At 35.1% G+C, this 17190-nt stretch overlaps 1 protein-coding gene across 3 annotated transcripts in view; it reads right to left on the reverse strand.

The window, feature by feature from the left end:
* Nucleotides 1-17190, reverse strand: part of Ccdc85 (coiled-coil domain-containing protein 85) — an 81997-nt gene that overhangs the window by 21191 nt on the left and 43616 nt on the right. The window lies entirely within an intron of this gene.

The following is a 17190-nucleotide window of genomic DNA, read 5'->3' on the forward strand; positions in this document are numbered from 1 at the left end:
TTCACTCCCCACTCACATAAGAATAAAATGAATACTTATGAATAATTTCAAGTTAGAAATATGATCGAGCATAAAAAGTCGTATGAAACTTGCCTATAATGGTAATTAAGATGCTCATATGAAAATTATGAAACTCGCTTGCGCTCATTTCATAAACATCCTCGCGTCTTAATTACTATCATTATAGGCTCATTGTATAATGTACTATTTTAGTTTAAGTTACCATATTCCTTAAAAGAATGCTTCAAATACCCTTTGTTTTAGTCTACAACTTGGTGCAAATCTTGTCATAGTCCAACTCTTTAAAAAACACATAAGGAAACATAATTTGTAATCCATGTTGAATCTTTCGTACACTACTTGTAACACTTGAATATAAATAATTGATTAAATGGTGATCTTACTCGTGTTAATTGTGTAAGCATGTGCGGCTTACAGCTGTTTCGGTGCTTCACATCATCCTCAGAGCCTACTAGATCTTGGCGTCATCTCGAACTTCAAACAAAGCAAAACTATTTCACACACAACAACAAATACTACGCCCAAACAGAAGGATTGCCAATGGGATCACCCATATTTAGCATACTAACAGAGATATTTTTACACAACATAGAACAAACATACATACTCAACAATGAACACAACAAATATGCAGACAACATAATATACTGGCACAGATACATAGACGACATACTCATACTATACAAAGGAAACAAACGACAAATACACAAACTACACCAATACATAAACAAAATACACCCAAAACTCCAATACACACTGGAACTCGAAAACAATAACTCCATAAATTTCCTAGACATCACCATAACAAAAGTTAACAAACACACTTTCAAAACATACAGAAAACCAACCACCACCACCACACACATACAGAACACATCTAATCACCCCACACAACACAAACATGCTGCATTCAGGACAATGGTATACAGATTACTCAACATACACATGAGCCAACAACACTACAATGAAGAAGTGAACACAATCAAATACATAGCACAAGAAAATGGTTACAACCCAAACATAATAGACAACATCATAAGGAAGACAAAACAAAAACTCAACAAACACAAAAACACACAAAACACAACATAAACCCAAGAACACAAGAAATACATCACACTAACATACAAAAACAAAAACACACACAAGATCGCATCCTCATTCAGAAAACAGAAATACAACATAGCATACAGAACAGAAAACACACTACAAAGACATCTCAACGCACAAACAACACAAACAAATAAATACAACCACATGGGCGTATACAAACTCACATGCAATAGTTGCTACAGTTTCTACATTGGACAGACAGGCAGATCATTCCAAACTCGATACAAAGAACACATTAAAGCAATAACCAGAGGACACAATACATCCACATATGCCGAACACATAACTAATGGTAACCACACATACAATAACATAAATACAGACATGGAAATCCTACACATACAACCCAAAAACCAAAAACTCAACACACTAGAACAATATGAACTATACAGACACACTAAAACACACCCTGATCAAATTCTCAACACACAGATCAATTTCAGAACACACACAGTATTTGACAGCACACTTCAACACTTTTCAACAATCGAACGCACCCACACAACAGGCAGCGAAGTTCGAGATGACGTCGAGATCTAGTAGGCTCTGAGGATGGTGTGAAGCACCGCAACAGCTGTAAGCCGCACATGCTTACACAATTAACACGAGTAAGATCGCCATTTAATCAATTATTCATAATTTGTACATGTGAATTTGTTTTATTTCAAGCCTTCTTTTTTGTTTACCGTAATTTAGTCTTTCCTTCAAGTAAATATGAAAATAGTAGGAGTATCCTAAGGTTTTACATAAAGAAAACCTATAATTATTTGTACAGTAAGTTACAGTCATGCTAAACATACAAAAACTCTCCCATACAGCATAATAATTGACAGATTAAAATTTCCTTTGGGATTCTATGTTATCACTACATCACAGACAAAAAAAAATTGTTATAATATTTTCTTCTAAAGTGATTCCATTGCCAACAATGGTACAGTGACTGACTGACATGTCGTGTTTTCACCATGTACTCAGTTGCTTGAGAGATCTTGGTGAGGTTACACTTTAATTATGAAGGCTTCGCTTCCATAAGAGAGTACTGGTCATGTGAGAATGTTGCAGAGGCATAAGTCAGTATATTTTTGGATACATGAAGGCTTGGAAACGTTACTGATGATGTATTTATTAATTTCCTGGGAAATATCTTGTTCATCTTCAAAAGATAATTTACATCTCAAATAAGTGAACACTATCCAGACATCCAGAGGCCCTCCAAGAAGAATAGGACCTGGTTCCTCAGGAGGAGATTGCTACATTAATCAGGAGCATGCATGAAATACTATAAGCCGTAATTAATGCAAGATGTGGCAATACATGCTTCTGAAGGTAAAAGAAAACTATCTATGAAGTACTGTAAACCAAACAGAAAAAGATGAGTGAATAAAAAATTACCGAGTTTTAATTAAAAAATTGTGTGTCATAATATTGATTACATGTTATCTGTGTCACTCTTGCATAATTCAATTCAACTCTTATAAAATTGCCTTTTAAGAAAAGTATTAGGCCTATAAAACTTTTAAAACCTAATAAAATAATAGACTAGTTTTCATGAAACTCACAGAAGCATAAAATACATAGTTAATTTTTATGTAAAACTTAGTATATGTTAATCTCACTCCATTCTCTATTGAATATGCTTCGAGGTTTTCCACACAACAGTCATGGAAATACTGGATATGTGGGTTATGTAAATACCTGAATATCAGATAAAATACACTACAGTGTAAAAGGAAGTACATACTATGTTTCGTAACTTTAATTCGAACACAAACCTTTAAGCAATCAATGGGATTTCCTTATATTTCCTGTCATTTTCTTTTTTAATTTCAAGTGTTGTGATTTGTGTGCTGGTCCATATACAAAGTATACATACAAAGTGGCCCACATAAAGTGTTACAAGTTAGTTTCTCTTAAATGTATCAATAAAACTAAATGATGATTTTTCAAAACCTCATTAGAGGAGGGGGCCTTTCAGACTGTGTCATGGACGACATTCCATTGGGCTCCACTCATCAGGCATGGGGGAGGTATGCAGTCCTCTTTTTTAGGGTTAAATATTTCATCTGGGTGGGTTTTTAGATTTTGGCTAATTGTCCGGGTTTTTAGGTCAAGTTTAAAATACGACATTACTAGTGAAGAAAAACATCTCAAACGTTTATACCAGTTACTTTGTTGTAACCGGAAACCTGCTAATCATTACAGTTAAGCAACACTTTAGCCTACCCCACTTTAAATGCTCTCATGAACTTCCCTTTCTGTACTCTTTGACCGCAACATTATCAATGTTTTATTTTTGTAATGTTTGGCAGCTTGTGTCTTGTGTTTAAAATTGTCGCCACTAGGAAGCAATGCTACATGTCGTCTTCTGGTTACTATTGCTTGCTGGCTGCCACCTTTCACAACTGTTTTTTGTTGTGCTTTGCACACTTGTAGTTTGTATGAGAAGAAATGCCGAAAAGAAGTGTAAATTTTCTGCTGTGTTACAAAAGAAGTGTCCTTGTTTTCGAAGAGGTGGAGATTATTTCGAAGGTGAATGCATGATATATAAAGCCGGTACATTTGTTTCAGTGTCGAATAAAGGAGGACTCAACTTGCAAGCACATCTGGATTGTGAAAAACATAAAAGAGCAGTTCAAGGAGAAAGTTCTTCTACAAAATTAACCGACTTCTTTGTAAAACCTGGCAGCAAATTGGAAGATGAATTAACTCCTACAGAAGGAACTTTTACATTCCACACTGTTAAACACCACAATACGGAGTGTCCCAATTTGATGTATACACTCTTTGAAATACTATTTCACAGCAAAGAAATGAGTTAGAAATACGATTTTTGCGGTTTATGATTCAGAAGGCAGTGGAAAGCATAGAAACATCTATTTATAAACAAACATGGCAGTGCAATTATCGTTCGATGAACGTAAGTGGATACTGAAATATTATTGGAAAGTGGAGAATGTTGTTGAGGCTCAACGATATTGGAGGGTTGAATTTGGAACACAACCACCAACAAGGTTAACTATCACAAGAATCCGAGACAAGTTTGAAGTCGATCAAACGGTGCAAGATGTATTGAAAGGACAGTGCAGAAGAAAGAGAAGTTTCATTGATAACAAGTGTTGATGCAGTCATGCTGGCTTCTGTACAATTCCCAAAGAAGTCAATGAGGCAATGTTCTCGTGAGATTGGTATCAGCAAATCCAGTGTTCATCGAATTTTGCCAGCTCAAAAATGGAAGCTTTACATTCCGAGACTTGTCCACATACTAAATGAGGACGACCCAGATAGACTGAAATTTTGTGAATGGTTCTTGAACATATGTGATGAAAGGGAAGATTTTCAAGACTTAATTGTTTGGACAGATGAAGCCACATTTAAACTTAATGGCACAATTGTGTGTACTGGGCTAACAAAACCCATGCATCTTTCAAGAAAAGACCATCAATCCTCCAGGAGCAACAGTATGGTGTGGTCTGTCTTCCAGAGGAATAATTGGGCTGTACTTTTGCGAAGGGACTGTCATGGGTGAGTAATACCTGCAAATGTTGGAAACCATGATTCCACATTTTAATGACCTCTTTGAGAATGAAAATGAGTTTTACTTTCAATAAGACAGGGCTCTAGCTCACCATGTCAATGTGAGGAATTTTCTCGATCGCACACTCAATCAGAGATGGATAGGATGAAGAGAAAGTGCTGTGGAGTTCCCACCTCAAACTCTGGATTTAATCCCTCCAGACTTCTATCTCTGGGGAGCTTTAAAAGACACAGTGTACGCCATAAAACCACAAACACTGGAGGGACTGAGTTCAGATTGAATATGCCTGTAATGATATTCTGTTAGCAACAATCCAGTTGATATGTTGCTCTGTTGTACATCGTTGTGTGTACTGTGGTGGAAGGGGGCATTTTGAACATGTACGGAATTAAGGAATACAAAACCACAAAAATCGTATTTTTGTCTCATCTCGTTGCTGAGAAATAGTGTTTCAAAATGTGTATACATCAATATGGGACACTCTGTAGTTACAATGTGATGTGTGCACATCTGGCCTACTGAAGACGATGTTCCCAGATTCGGATATTGTGAAGAAGTTTTATTGTGGAAAAACGAAGAGAGAGGCAATTATAAACTCAGTGTTGATTATTTGGGAAATGTTTTAAAAACCTTTGAAGAAAAGGAAATACAGTACTTTATTGTGGAATTTCCACTGATGAAATAACTATGGTTCAATAAAGCTCTTTCCAATAGTTATTCAGTATTTCGACTGGAAGAATGGTGGTTTGCAATCCATACGCGAAGGAAACTCTGGAAAGTAAAGGACTGGTTAAAAAATGCATAGCATTCACAGGTGATAACTGCAACATGATGTTTGGAGGGATACGATGGAATTCGGAAGGAAGAAAGAGTTACTGGTACACAACAAATCTTTAATTGGTGTGGAATGCCCAGCACACATTTTGAATAATTGTGTTCATCAAGCAACAGACACTCTGGATGTTGATGTTGGAAGTATTATTTTCAAGATATATCAGTACTTTCACATCTTTACAGTGTGAACGGAGCAGTTAAAACAATATTGCGAATTTGTAGACATTGAGTACAAAAAAACTGTTATCTTATAACAAGACAAGGTGGTTGTCATTATTTCCAGGCATCTCTCGACTCATTAACATGTTTTCAGCTCTGAGGGCATTTCTGTGTTGTTTGGGTAAAGGGAGGTAATTCATAAAAATGAATTTGGAGACAAATGAAAATTGAACTTGGAACTCATATGGCAAATAATTTTCTACACAAATAAAACACATCAACGGCTAGTATTCTTTCGATTTTTGCACACTCACTTATATAATTTAACTTGTCTGTTCATCTGGGGAACAAAATTCCACCTGCACAAAAAATGACTTATCCCCCTTTACCTGAACACCACAGATTTTTTCCTTTCACTCAATAAGCCACCAACTGTGTTAAAAGAGACAGTTTAGTGAATTATATTTAATTTGGAGTTTCACTCGTATATTTCAGAACGTGAAAGGGAAAATAATCCAGCTGTGGAGATTCTGAAAATCCTCATTCGTGTGCAGGACATGCTCACTGAATATAAGAGCAACAACTTTATGTCTCTCAAAGTTAAGAGCCTTCTAGTAGAAAACTGTAAGGAGGGTCTTGGTGCCAAGTATTACAAATTCTATGCTAAGATGGCTTATATGACAGTTGCATAGAGTATCTTGAAAATTGGTTGGAGCTCATGAAAGAGATGTCGTACTTCATTTGGCTGTCTCTTAGTGAATCACTTGACTGGGACAAAGTATAATCTTCCATCAAATTTCTCTTGGATAGGGATGTCTCCATAGATCATGTAAAATGCTTTGATCAATTCTGCAACCTCAAGAATCAACACAAAGATGAGTTTGCTAATCTTCAGACACAACAGAAGTGCACCAAGTATTTTGAGTCCTCTAACACTGTATGCCACTCAGAACTTTTGAAGATTGCACTGTTTGTTTTCGCTATTGCATCACATAATGCAAATACGGAATGCATTTTCTCTTTCATGCAAAGTCAGTGGAGCAAAGAAAAAGGAAACATCTGTGGAATCAGTGCAAAGTACTGTACTGTATATTGCTAGTTCAGTATAATTATAAGCATGTTACTTGCAAAGAGTTTCAGAGCTATCTTTTAAGTAATAAGCAATTATTGAACAAAATCAGATCTACAGAGAAATATGTTTGGGCCAGTCAGAGTCAGAAAGGTGGACAAAGTGTATCTCAAAGTGACAGATCATAAGGTAAAATTTTTGTAACAATATAGGATACCAAAATATTGAAATTGTGGGTAATTTTTATTGTTTTTTTTTTTTTGTGATTTATAATTAGAGTCATAGTTATAAGATTAAATTATAACCAATTCACTTGTTTGTATCATTATTTTGATATTTGAGGTTAAGAAAATTACTACTAGCAATATTTCACAGCTTCAAGTCTACACATTATACATATGAAGGGTACATGGAAATAACGATCAAGGCCCATTTTATAAAGTTTCGAGAAAAACGAATTTTAAAGTTTAAGCACTTAATACTTTGGTATGTGTGTATTTAACAGAAATTGACGTAGTGGAATGTCAAGAACGATGATTTCTTATTACTAGCTAGACCACATGATAGTACTTCTTTTCCACTATAAGATAGCATTATTAACTCAATTTCGATTTTTTATGGACCTTGATCGTTTTTCCCTTGTACCCTTCATATATCAGTATTGTATGTGATCTATGATAGCGATCTGTTCGGAAGTAGGTGTGCTTATCAAAATATGGCAACCCTAAATTACAGCGTGTTTGAAAAGAGATACTAAATAAGTAATAACAATTAAGCTATTACCATGGCAGTCCACAGATTTAAAATTGGTTGTGAAGATTTATTAATTATCTAGAATAGTCTCGTTCAACCAGTGGTCTGCATGTGCCCCTTGAACTGATTTTTCTGGCTCTCGACCTTTTCATACATTTTTATAATAATTATGTATAAACTAACAAGAGAAAATGTAAGTTAGATTTCAGTGAAAATTTTACATTCAAGTCTTGCAGTTTCCGACAGACGGTGGTTCATTCAATTAGAGTTTTAAGATTTTGTATTGTAAGTACCATATCTCTTTGGACCCTTAACGTTTACAAAAAATGCAGATTATATAAAACTATCCAAGGCAGAGGATTCTGCTTAAAGTTGTGTTATTTCTAACATTTAATATAGTTCAAAATGGCAGAAAAAAAAAGACGACATATTGCAGAAGAAAAACGACAATTTCAGTCAAAGTGCAAGAATTTTTTTTATTGAATATGACAATGTGTTATCTGTTCCAAAGTCATAAATGTTAAAGGAGTATAATGTAAGCAACCATTATATTACTTTGCATAAAACAAAATATAAAAAATACAAAGGAGCCACAAAGTGTTGTGTTTAGTGATTTCAGGCAGAAACTGACTAAGCAGAAGAATATTATCATTATTTTTATTTTTAAGTTCAGGCACTTGACATAGTATTGTCATTCACTGTTTTACTTCCCAATACAATGTCACACACACAGAAGGCAGTACTAAAGGAATAGACATATTTAGGGCATTGGATAATGTAATTTCTCAATATGGAGGATTTGGTAAATGTTCTAGCATAGCAACAGATGGAGTTAAAGCTATGGCTGGTCATAATACTGGGCTAGTAAGACTTTCTAGAGGAAAAAGGAATACAACATTTGTTTGTTTTTTTTTTTTTCAATGGTGCTATTATCCACCAAGAGGCACTCTGTGGAAAAACTGTAACACTCAGTAACACAGTGGAAACAGTCTAAATACTTCAAATCTAATAAGAAAAAGGCGTAAAGCTCAAGGACAGCTCAAAGACACAGAGTGTCTGTTGCAATCTTGAATACTTTGGAAACTGAATTTGGCGACATTTCATTGTACTGTGAAGTGTGCTGGCTTAGTGCGGGAAATTGTGTGAAGCAATATATTATGTTAAGGAATGAATGTCTTAGCACAGGAAAATGGATACAACCCCAACATAATAGACAACATCATAAGTAAGACTTAATGCAAACAAGAAAACACAACATAAGCACAAGAACAAAACAAATAGATCACACTAACATACGAAAACAAAAACACATATAAAATTGCATCATCTTTCAAGAAACTAAAATATAACATTGCATACATAACACAGAAAACACTACAAAAACATCTTAACACACAAACAAATACAACTTAACAAGTGTTTACAAACTATCATGTAATAGTTATGACGACTTCTATATTGGACAGACAGGAAGAGCATTTGAAACAAGTTATAAGAAACATATCACAGCCACAACCGAACCACACAACAATTCAACCTATGCAGAACACATCACAAACTCCAATCATAACTACAGCAACATAGACACTTTCATGAAAATTGTCGTTGTTCCTGTAATAACTCCTATGTGACATATTTATCGATTTTCAGATTTATTCTCTATTAAAGGAGCAGTCCGCGATAAAATTAAGTTGGCTTTAATGAAACATGTTTTTCAATCCAAGTAGAATGTAATTTGCCGCATGTCAATGCGAGGCATGGTTCTTGAGTTACTGACTCCGCACAAATACTTATGACGTCACAGCCACTGAACTGGTGTGATTGCGTAGTAGACCGAGAACATCCCGAGTGCAGTGCTTTGTATTAAATAATCTTCTCGCACCGTAGTACACGTGAACAGAATTTCGGACTTAGTTGTGATTGAGTGAAGTCATATTTTGCTTTTCATTTAATCATAAAATAGCACATACCAACGTTGTGGTTTTATATAGGGCTATTTTCTTTTATATGAACGATTTTGAACTACAGTAGACTAAACAGAAAAAATTGTATTGTAATACAGTTTAAAATGCCGTGGTGTTGTGACTGTTCGTGTTCAGAGGGAAGAACAAAAGCAGAACATGGAGAAGGTGTATCATTTCATGTATTTCCGAGCAGAGAAAAGTCACCGCAAATATATAAAACATGGGTAAAGAAAATAAACAGAAAAGGTTTTACACCATCGAAAACTGCTGTTGTGTGTTCTAATCATTTCCATGAAATTAATTTTGAAGAATCGTCTCTACTAAAAAGACGTTTAATGAAAGACAATAGAACTCCTATGAAAATGAAGAAAACTGCTGTCCCTTATTTTTGAAAAGAGAATCTCCCCAAGACAGTTCTAATACTAAGTGCTCCTCTGCTTATAAATGAAAAAAGGTCGTCGAAGAAGTAATAGCAAGTTGCAGTGATGCACCTATAGCTGAAAATATTGATGTATGTGTAGTTCTTGATGAGGCTGAAAATTCACGGAAACCTAATAATATTAATTTATAAACAAAGCTGTGCAGTGTGAGATAGGGTGCGAGACGCTAAGAAATGTGTGTGGTGAATCAGATGTGAGTGAGCCATAAACTGACTTAGATCTTTTCAAATAGAAGAAGAAACTTCAAATTCTAATTCATCAGGTATAAGGTACAAATTGTTTGAAAATTTTTCAAAAACTTTACAACTATATTTCATCGGCAAGACAATATTTTATAAAACAATTTCAAAGTTCGTAGAACCAACAGCAGGTATAGTTATTTTCAGATTCATGAACAACTTATCAGTTCCGTAAAAGATAAAAACGTGCGAATCGCGGTGATGACCAATTTGACTCACCTGGTTACAGTGCAAAATATGTCACTTACAGTGTAATGGACCTCGATTCAGATAATCTTATAGACTTCATAGTTCTGCAAAAGGGCCTAATTGTAGGCAATCTTGAAAAAGCAGCATGCGAAAAAGTTCTAGATTGCCTAAAAGAAAAAAATGAACATTACCCTCTCTCTGTTGGACCGCAATAGAGGAATTAGGAAATTCATGAGGACCAAATATGAATGGTGGACCATCATTTGACATTTGGCACATTGCAAAAAGCTTATCTAAAAGCCTTAAAGCCGCCGCAAAAACATATGAGAAAATACAAATGTGGAAAGACAGCATCATAAATCACTCGTGGTGGTTATGTGCTACATGTGAAGGTGATTCTGACGACTTAGAAGACAGATTCATTTCTGTATTAAATCATATTTGTAATATACACGAACAGAGACATATGAAAAATGTGCACACATTCACCCATACAATAGCGAGAGGGAATGGACCGAACCAACAATGCTCTGAAAAATGTTGCATGCAACCCTGCCCTTTAAAAGACTTAAAGCAGACTAATTAGTTTTGTCACACCAGCAAACTTGAATCATATCATAACGACAGATTGGTTTACATTCCTAAGAGCAAACACTTTTCATATGATGGAATAGTAACTAGAACTATGATTGCGATAATGGACCATAAATACAACGTAAAAATAGACTCCAATACTCTAAAGCAGCGGTTCCCAAAATTTTTCAGCCACGGAGCCCTTTTTGAAGCAAAAGTTTCTCGTGGAGCCCCAAGAAATGTTTACTTTTTAGTTTTATCTGTCTACGTTCTATGAAGCATATTTCACACTAAACATAAACGGAAGTATGAATATATATATATATATATATATATATATATATATATATATATATTAATAAAGGAAACAATAGTAAAAAAGTATTGGATATAATTTATTTAAATCTACAAAATGATATTAACAAGTAGTTAAGATGTTTAAAAAATGTTGCAATGCCACATGTACACCCGAAGTTAATGTGAAGAATGTTCCTGTTTCTTGCGACAGAGTTTGTCAATGACCGGTGTCATAGAAGTCAGTTGAAGACGTATATTGTCTTCTGTGTCCAAACAAGTTCGATATTTTGTTTTGTAGCGGTGTACCTCGAAAAGGTCGTTTCACTGAGGTACACAGTACCAAAAGACAGTGAGAGAAATTTAGCTTTTGAACTTAATATCAAAAGATCCTCCCCTAACTTAGCCCAAAATTTGGGAAATGGTTTGCTTTTAAATTATGCGTGACAGTGGCTGTGCGAAACTATGTCTATAAGGACCTCATATCTGAAGCAGTGAGGGTTGCTGGTTTTGACATCACTGGAAATGGATCTACAATCCACTCATATTTCTTTAGAATCGATTCCCGAGTGTCCCTTGGAAAGTATGAATTGATAGTTTGAAGCAAATTGTCAAGGTGTTCTTTCATTATTGCTATGAATGAGACATTCATTATGTTATTTTCTTCTGTAAAGTTTGAAGTCAATCAGAAACGTAAGATCCTTATTGTCGACGTTTTCTATGTAGAACGCTATCTTTTTCTTCAGTGCGACAATTTCGTCATCAGCATCGAATATAATCTTCCATTTACCTTGTATTTTTTACTAGGTTATTTTACGACGCTTTCTCAACAGCTTAGGTTATTTAGCGTCTGAATGAGATGAAGGTGATAATGCCGGTGAAATGAGTCCGGGGTACAGCACCGAAATTTACCCAGCACTTGGTCGTTTTGGGTTGAGGAAAAACCCCGGAAAAACCCCCAACCAGGTATTTACCTTGTATGTACCCATGTGCTGAATTCATTTTTGAAAAATGTCTGCCAAGTAACATAATTTGTACAACCATTCCTGATCATTAAAATAATCTGCTAGCAAACTATTCTGGTAATTCAAAAGTGAAGAAAATTCCGTTCGAAGTTCATGTAATTGGGACAACGCTTTACCGCGCGACAACCATCGCACTTCTGTGTGTAATATTACTAACAATGACTTGTGTATACTACCCATATCTTCACACAGGATTTTAAGTAGCCTACACTGCGAAGGCCGTGCCTTAACAAAGTTGACAATTTTGATGGCGTTGTCTGGTACCTGCTTTAATAACGATGCCATTTTTCATTGCGAGGGCATGTTGGTGTAGTACACAGTGACTACTTGTTCAGTTTTTAAAACTTCCTTGATCATTGTAACAACGCCAGCAACAGGACCTACCATGGCCTTTGCGCCATCTGTGCACACGTCAATGCAATTGCCCCACGGTATCGAGTTTTCAATGCAGAAGGAAAAAATTCAGTATTGCTTGTAGAGGATGGCAATGGCTGCAGAACAAAATATTTCATGAAAAAAAACTGAAAAATCATATCGCACAAACATCATTAACATAGCTAATCCGGCAAAAACTGTGGATTTGTCAAGTAGTAACGAAAATTTCGTTTAACTGATACGGGAAATCATGATATATTTTACGTCTTTTCATATAAGTATTCTGGATTCGAATATGCCCAGTGCTACTTGGTAAGGACACACTGGAAATCAAGTTTTGCAGTTTTCTCGTCCACCATGCACTTCACTACCTTCACTAATAGTGGTTTCATAAGAGTTTCAGCAAGAGTGAGATTTACCAGCAAGAGCCTGGTCATGTCTAACCAAGTACGGCGTTTTCAGTGCTTTCTCGTTGTTTGTTTTTACACGAGGAGAAATTTTGTCTGAACTGCATGGAGTTCGTCACTTTTTTCTTTGGAAGTAGTCTGCAGTTTTATTTGTGAATTTTTGAATTGAGAAATGCCGTCTAAGCTTGGCATGGAACATAGAACTATTGGGAAAAACTTTGTTACATATCACACACTGTGGACGTTCATCAGCAAACTCAGTGAATCCCATGTCCAAATATAAATCACAATATTATCGTTTGTTACTTTCAATACCTCTACATTAGGCATCGTAGACTCTGAGACAGGATCATGTTCAACATATTCCGAACTCAATTCCCAGGAATTCGCACTATCTTCTTTGAAAGTAAGGTTATAGCTGTTGTTATCTCTCTTTGACTGAGCACTGGTTGATGGCTAATGACTCTTAGGTCTCAGGGAGCCCGTCTTAAGCCACAGTTCCGGTTCAACGAAAGTTTAGCTAACACATCTGCTATCAAATTAACATGCAGATAAACATGATATATATTTTTTGAGGTAACTTAACAGTCAATAGATTGTAGATTCCACGTGCTACGAATAACAAACTCTGCCTGCCCAGTATATAAAAAATAAAATAAATTTCGAGAATCATTGAGTACTTGGCAAGCAAGAAAGATTGAGATAGTTCCAGTGACGAGTAGATCTAATATTAACGCTTTCATGTAGCAAGAAGAATGCAAACTACTTTCTCAGGAAGTATTTTTTGCTTGATGGAAATAGTTTCCCTTTTCCCGCTAGAGACTAGATGGAAGCAGCAATTTTTGTCATCTTCATAACTTCCGCGGACGGAGCCCCTGAGAATCATGCGCGGAGCCCTTCCGCGGAGCACACTTTGGGAACCGCTGCTCTAAAGCCACTAAACGATGGGTGGAAAAGAAAACATACAGCAGGAAGGAAAACGTGTGGACAGAAGATATACAGAGAAATGTGTTGTAAGTAGCTCGTGATTATCAACTACTACAATTCGATGATCCACATGTTTTTTAGTTCTCTCAAACATAGCCCCGGTGCCTAAACCGTGTGAGTCAACAACTATGGCGTAATAGAATATATAAACCGTGTACTAATTTATTGTTGACGTGAGATAAACATGTATCTGTAGTCCCAACATAACTAATATTTCACGTCTCACATATTCACTCACTCAGTGAAGACGTTGACTTAGGTTATAATTGATCAAAATATTAAACCTTTTCAGTTTGAACCCTTACCAGACCCCAGTCGTTCTAATCACAGAATGGAACAGAATGCATTGTACACGGGATTTAAAGTGGGATAAAGTTTGGGTAAGTTATTACTAGTATTATTATTATTATTATTATTATTATTATTACAGTATATGCATGTGATAGGTCCTAAGTGAGTCAATAATAACTGACTGTAACATATGAATATGTATTTACTCGTTCTACACCACTGTATGTCAAACGGAACTACAATGCAGTATTATGAAGCGATCGGTGGTTATGACGTCAGAGCTTGCAGTAAGACCTTTAATATTTCACAAACTAAAAGGCGTAGAGAGATGAAACAAACACCGTTAATCTAAGGATTACTTAGGTAAACATCCTATAATATAATCAAAATTTCGAATTTTATCGCGGACTGCTCCTTTAAATAACTTAAATAGTGATACAACACATAATAAAATCTCCTGTATGTAATTATATTTCTTTCTTTCGAAAATGTAAGAATTCACAATCACCTATGTACCACTACCACAGAATGAATAAATGTTTTTTTTCTTCCTACTGAAAAAGTTTATATTTTGCACATAGGAGTTATTGCAGGAACAACGAAATACTACATATCCAGCCAAAAAACCAGAAACTTAACACTGTAGAACAGTATGAAATTTACAAACACACAAAAACACACTCACAACACATTCTAAACACTCAACTGAATTTCAAAACACACACCCATTTCAGGGGAAAAGGAACTGTCATAAGTGGTGCTTTTTGATATCACTTATGAGGTTCAGACCTATCTTCGGACAGTTGACTAAGTAACAAACATTTTTTTCGACACAATCATTAACACACCCTACCACAACAGGGAATCAGAAGATAGTGCTGGACCTCACTAGGCTTCAGAGAATGACGGACACCATGTCAAAACTAGTCAGCCAGAGAATCTATATATGTAATTTCGATGCTTACAAAAAATTTTGAGAAAACTACACCACCTATCATGATGGGAAATGTCTCATTTGATTTGTTATTAACAAGAAATTTGCAAAAATACTAAAAACTTTAAACATTTATTTATACATTTTACAATTTAACAAATATACATAAGAAATGTGTATAAAGAAGGCTTATGTTTCGTTCGTAAGGCTTCAGTTTTCTTTGTTGCTCATAATGTAATGCGTATCAAGAAGGCTTTGGTTTCGTTCATTCAACGCCATTTTATGTGACGCGGGATTTTAAATATTATCTTCGTTATTGCAACTAAACACATTGTTGTTTGGTAGTGTAGTAATCTGCATACTGGTCTTCTATGTAGAGGATGTAGAGGGCTAGGGTTCGAGAATTGTGCATGAAATTTTTTTATTGATAAATTTACTTTATCTAACCTTATTTAATAAGAAATTTTGTAGTATATTAATTTGATTTATTAATTACTGCTGTTTTAATGATATTAGGTTTTTCAAGTCATAGCAAGTTAGCTGGTATAGATGGCTTCGTTAGAGAGTTAGAGGTCCTGAATAGTGTGAGTAATGTGGGGCTTTGTGTAGGCCTATAGAAAAGACTGTGGTTCAAATAATGAAAGTATGCTTTGCAGCTATTTATCACGACTGTTGTTCACAACCAAGATTGCAATGTGAAATAAAAAGAGTTTGTTACTTTCATCTAAATAACTACAACTTTTATTTCAAGATTTTTTTTTATTGGAGGGTACTTTTAAACCTCAATTAATTTATATAAAGTAAGAGTGACGAAGAAGGTCATGTGATTGTTTTACATCAGTTTTTTTTGGTATTTTTTTAAAAGTGTATTGCATAATCCGTTTCGAAATGTGAGAGACCGACAACATTTTGAGAATAGAGGACTTAGAGTCAGACAACGTTAACTCCAAAATCGCAACTTTACAGGAGGAAGGAAAAAAGGTGAATACAGCTGTTTATTTAATGACTGTTCATTTCTTTTTTATGAAGATAAACTTTTTATATTTTTACAACATGTAGGAAATTTATTCTTACAGAACAATAGCACTGATTTTCTTAGCAAAAATTTGTACTTTTCGGAGATAAAGTTCTCTGATTCAAACTGAAGCAGAAGGTAATAAATAGGAATTAACGTTGCATCAGAAACTATTGTACTGATAGTAATAATTTCAATTTTATTGTAATAACAAAATTATGGAGTACTGAAATTTCCTTGAAAAAATTAAACATTGAACAATGTACTGTATCTTGTATAAAAGTTAACAACAATGTTGGCCATCGGCGTGGCTCAGTTTGCTGAGGCGCTTGCCTGCTGATCTGGAGTTGCGCTCGAGCTGATTAACTGCCCCCCCTCCCGAGATTTTCCCCAACCGTAATGCAAATGTGAGATAACTTCTTCCTGTTCTTATAACATCTTCGTCAGTTTCTTGATTCAAGACTAACTCTGAAAGAGTTAAGGTTTTACGTAAAGTATCTATTATTTTCATTGATGAAGCATCAATGATCCCTACTGTACCAGTTGACTGTGTGGACTGTTTGCTAAGAGACATTATGAACTGTAATGATCAATAATTAGGTAATATTCCAATGAGTGGGAAAGTTATTCTTTTCTGTGGTGATTTCAGGCAAGTATTGCCAGTGGTGCCAATGTCAAGCCGAGTTCAAATCCTAGAATCCTGCATTCAGAAGAGTAAAATTAGGAATTTCTTTATTATTCTTCATTTGACCCAAAAATATGCGAGCCAATGTCAATGAACCAACATTTTCTGAGAGGTTACTTCAATTAGGAAATGGAACACATCAATCTAATAATCTTGGTGAAAATATTATTAACATTCAAATAACTTTATGTGCAAGGAAAACTCGGTTGTCAGCCTGGTTAAATATTCGACCCAAGTTATTGTGTGTCTTTTCAATAACAATTGTTATAAAATCAACAAGGAAGTGAT

Source organism: Periplaneta americana, chromosome 1, assembly GCF_040183065.1.
Source record: "Periplaneta americana isolate PAMFEO1 chromosome 1, P.americana_PAMFEO1_priV1, whole genome shotgun sequence".
NCBI lineage: Eukaryota > Metazoa > Arthropoda > Insecta > Blattodea > Blattidae > Periplaneta > Periplaneta americana.